This window comes from Mus caroli, unplaced genomic scaffold (assembly GCF_978045245.1).
Source record: "Mus caroli unplaced genomic scaffold, Mus_caroli_1 scaffold_5, whole genome shotgun sequence".
Classification (NCBI taxonomy): Eukaryota; Metazoa; Chordata; class Mammalia; order Rodentia; family Muridae; genus Mus; species Mus caroli.
The window spans coordinates 22,227,335-22,231,958 of record NW_028227260.1 but is presented as its reverse complement, the minus strand read 5'-3'; the positions used below and the strand labels follow the sequence as shown (position 1 = coordinate 22,231,958).

The window sequence follows — 4,624 nt, the reverse complement described above, 5'->3', positions numbered from 1 at the left end:
AGTCAGTCTTGAGTTTTCTGAGAAAACTGAACATAATACTACAGGAAGATCCAGCAATAACTCTCCTGGGCATATACCCAGAAGAAGTTCCAACTGGTAATCAGAACAGATGCTCCACTATGTTCATGGCAGCCTTATTTATAATAGCCAGAAGCTGGAAATAAACCAGTTGTCCCTCAACAGAAGAATGGATACAGAAAATGTGGTACATTTACACAATGGAGTACTACTCAGCTATTTAAAACAATGGATTTATGAAATTCTTGAACAACTGGATGTATCTGGAGGATATATCATCCTTAATGAGGTAACCCAATCACAAAAGAAGTCAATAGATATGCACTCACTGATAAGTGGTTATTAGCCCAGAAACATAGAGCACTCATGATACAATTTGCAAAACACAAGAAAATCAAGAAGAGGGAAGACCAATGTGTGGTTACTTCACTCCCCCTTAGAATAGGGAACAAAATAACCATGAAAGGTGTTACAGAGACAAAGTTTGGAGCTAAGACAAAGGAATGGACTATCCAGAGACTATCCTACCCGGGGATCCATCCCATAATCAGCCACCAAACCCAGACACTATGGCATATGTCAGAAAGATTTTGCTGAAGGGACCCTCACATATCTTTCTCATATGAGGCTGTGCCAGTGCCTGGCAAATACAGAAGTGGATGCTCACAGTCATTTATAGGATGCAACATAGGGCCCCCAATGGAGGACCTAGAGAAAGTACCCAAGGAGCTGAAGGTGTCTGCAACCTGCTAGATGAAACAACAATATGAACTAACCAGTACCCCCCAGAGGTCATGTCTCTAGCTGCATATGAGGCAGAAGATGACCTAGTCGGCCATCAATGGGAAGAGATGCCCCTTGGTACTGCAAACTTTATATGCCCCAGTACAGGGAAATGCCAGGGCCAAGAAGTAGGTGTGGGTGGGCATGGGAGCAGGGGAGGGGGAGGTTATAGGAGACTTTTGGGATAGCATTTGAAATATATATAGAGAAAATATCCTATTACAAAAAAAAAAAAACAGAGAAGAAATAAAGACGTGGTTTGTTTTGAAAAAAAAAAAAGCCGTGAAATTATATATATAATCCATGAGGTGAAATACATTCAGGAGTATGATAATTTCATTGGTTTGGTTTGGTTTTTAAGAAAGTGTTTCCTTTAAATCCCACTGGCTGGAGAAACCCATCGTGTCCTCGGATGACAATAAATTCCTCATTCTTCTGCTTTTAACAGTGCTGGGATTTTGCATATACACAATCCTACCTGGAGTATTCTTCAAAATAGACAAACTGTTTTTAAAAATTCCAATACAGGGCTCATGTAATACAGGGGAACTTTAAATGGTTGCTAGCTATGCTGAGTTCTGGGACATAGTGCATGCTTGCAAGCATGAGTATCTGAGTTTGATGCCCAGAATAATGGACTGAAAACATAATAATATCCTCGAATATCTGTTGGTAAGCAAATGAAATGAGGCTAGGTCAGGAAGATAAGAGTTACATGGACTCCTCAGATACAGCACAAGCTCAGGAACAGGCAGGAATACATCAATGTAGATAAAACATGTACTTCAAATGTATATTTTTTCCAATTTGAATGGGAAGTACATTTAGGTTTAAAAATTCTTTCGGATTTGGTCTTAATTACCCTTTCCAATTATAAAACCATAGTCTGCATTCTATACTCCTTTAGGAACCCCTGAGTCATATCCTATTTTTTTCTCACCTCTGACACCATATAGTTAAGAACATTGGGTGGGCTGTTTCCTCATTCAACACGCATTGATTCCCAGCACATGGCTCACAACCATCGATTCCAGGAGAATTGAGCCCTCTTCTGGACTGCACAGGCATCAGGCACACAGTGGAGTCACAGGCAACACGGAGGCAAAATAACCAAAAAGAGAACTGAGAAATCAAAATGAAAAGAAATAAACAAATTGAGATTAGTGTGAACAGATTTAGAGCCCTTGAGTAATGATCTGGATTTCCCTAGTATACAACAGAAAATACATTCAAGGAGCTGGTAGAAAAGCTTGTCGCATGATGAAGTTCTTCAAGGTTTTCCAGCCCAGCAGTTGAACTTTGTGAAAATGCCCCTAGGGAGCAGAGTAGCAGGTATGTGAAGATAGCTGCTTTCTTTCCGTGCCCCTCACTTGGGACAGGATGCGTGGTATGGCTTGGCATGGGCTGAACTCTGGCCAATGAACCTCTGCAACAGTGCAGGAAGAAGTGATTGGAGGATGCCTTTAGGGAAGTGTTGAGAGCCCCAGGCTGGTCCAGGGAAGACACACCTCAGCATGTGAATCTCTGTGCTTTGAGGTGGCTGGGACTCCCACAGGAAATGGCAACATGAGGGTGAACCTTGAAGGTAACCAGTTCTCTCTAGTTTGAGAGTAGCAGCATGACCCCTCTTGCCACTCAGGGATCCCACTGGTCAGAAAAAGATGTTGACTGAGAGACCTCTGCATAACAAGGCACCTGGTGGTGTGGAGCTTTCCAGAGAGGGCTCAGGCTCTGTCTCTCCCGTCTTCCTCATTCGAGGAGGGGCTTTTATCATTTCTGGCGCAGTGCCCCTCTACTCTATCCACCCCTCTATTCTAGAAAGGAAAGTTTAAAAATGTCTGGTGATTGATGGTTACTGGAAGGGGCGACAGTAAAATGGACCCTATTTTACAGTGAAGTCAAGCGGCTTGCTGAGTTCCCATCTCCAGGATCACATAGCTGTATCCTAGAGATAGCCTTCTAGGGATCTGGGAATTAGAATGTCAGAAGGGTATAGCACAGGATTTGGAGAGGAGGGGGCTGGGAGTGTGAGGGGCTGGACTTCATTCACGGATGTAGGGCTAGCATTCTAGGGATTCTCAAATTAAAACAACAGAAAAATAGACCATGAATACTTGTTGGATGGGTTTCCTTGATTGTTGGTATAAATCACTATTGTCCCATGCCTGGATATAGAGGTCAGAATAACCAGTAACAGAGAGGTCATGACAACCAGTCACGGAGAGGTCATAATAATCATTTATGGAGAGCTCATAACATCCGGTCACAGAGAGATCATTATGACACCTCACTGAGATCTAGTAGCATTCAGTCACAGATGCTTCATGAAGGAGAAACATACCATGGTTCAAGAGGAAGAAATGGACCAAAGGATGCATCACCACCAGGATCTGAACCAGAAATTGACAGGTAGAAACAAAATCAGTACTTTATCAATGTTTGTACAATGTTTAGAATGATATAGAAATGTATAAGAATTTCTCTGTCTTAATAACTAAATATGTATTTTCCCAATTCAGCCACTGTTCGACACAGTAGAAGAAACTTCTCTAGTAACAAACTATAGAAATGATCCCTGAAAGGATAGTCTTTCAGACACTGTTCCAATTCAGGAGTGTATTGGAACAATTTTGTGGCTCATGATATCCACTCACATGCATATGTGATGGCCTAAGATTGTTTCCCAGTTTCTGGCCTTTCCTACTAGGCCAATACACTACTCAGAGTAGCTACTCCTTTTGCATCTTCCAAGCTAGTAAGCAAGAAAATATACCAACAAATTATGTGAAATTGATATGATAGGATATAACTAATGGTAATCAACCTGTTTCTTTCCTTTATCTCCTTCCTTAGGAGTCCTAAAGGCTTTATCAGACAAATTATCTCCCCTTCTGTATGTGTTTGTATGTATGTGAGTGTATGTATCTGTGTGAGAGAGTGTGCATGTTTGTATGTGTGTGAGTTTGTATGTTGTTGTTCTGCAAATTCTGATAGAGCCTGTACACATTAGGCAAGTGATTTATGTCTAAGCCCAACAAGTATATCTTACAGCAGTTTATCCAAATCCACTATCCAAAGTGTGTGCTATCGTTAGCTGTAGGATCTTGCCTTCAAATTATGTGAAGCAAACAGGGAAACAGCAGTAGCCTAAATTATTTTGGGAGTCTCTTCTATTCCTGTGTCTAACAATTGAAGAGGAGGTTTCCCATACTTAGCACAGGGTTTATGTTAGGTAGTTTATGATCCTTATGCCTAGAACTTGCACTTAGAATTGTAAAACTTCATTGAAACTACATACATACATATGTTTAAATATGCACATGTATAACATATGAATTTTATTTATTTCTTAAATTCTTACTGGACTTTTTCTTTATTTACATTTTAAATGTCCCCATTCCCAGTCATCCCCCCAAAACCCTATCCCATCCACCCTTCCCTGCTTCTATGATAGTATTCTCCCACCATCCACCCACTCCCACTTACCTGCCCTGCAATTAACCTACACTGGGGCATTGAGACTTCACAGGACCAAGGACCTACCATTGATGTCCAACAAGGCCATCCTCTGCTACATATGCAGCTAGAGCCGTGGTTCCGTCCATGTGTACTCTTCCCTAAGGTGGTTTAGTCTCTGGGAGCTCTGGAGGATCTCAGTGGTTCATATTGTTGTTCCTCCTATGGGGCTGCAACCCCATTCAACTCCTTCAGTACTTTATCTAGCTCCTCCATTGGGGAACCTATGCTCAATTCCATGGTTGGCTGTGAGCATCCCCCTCTGTATTTGTCAGGCACTGGCAGATCCTCTCAGGAGACAGCTATA

General features: G+C 41.7%; 1 pseudogene; it reads right to left on the bottom strand.

Moving 5' to 3' along the window:
• Window positions 1-3,315: 3,315 nt before the first annotated feature.
• On the bottom strand, window positions 3,316-3,392 carry LOC115030240 (small nucleolar RNA U3; annotated as a pseudogene).
• Between the last annotated feature and the right edge of the window lie 1,232 nt (window positions 3,393-4,624).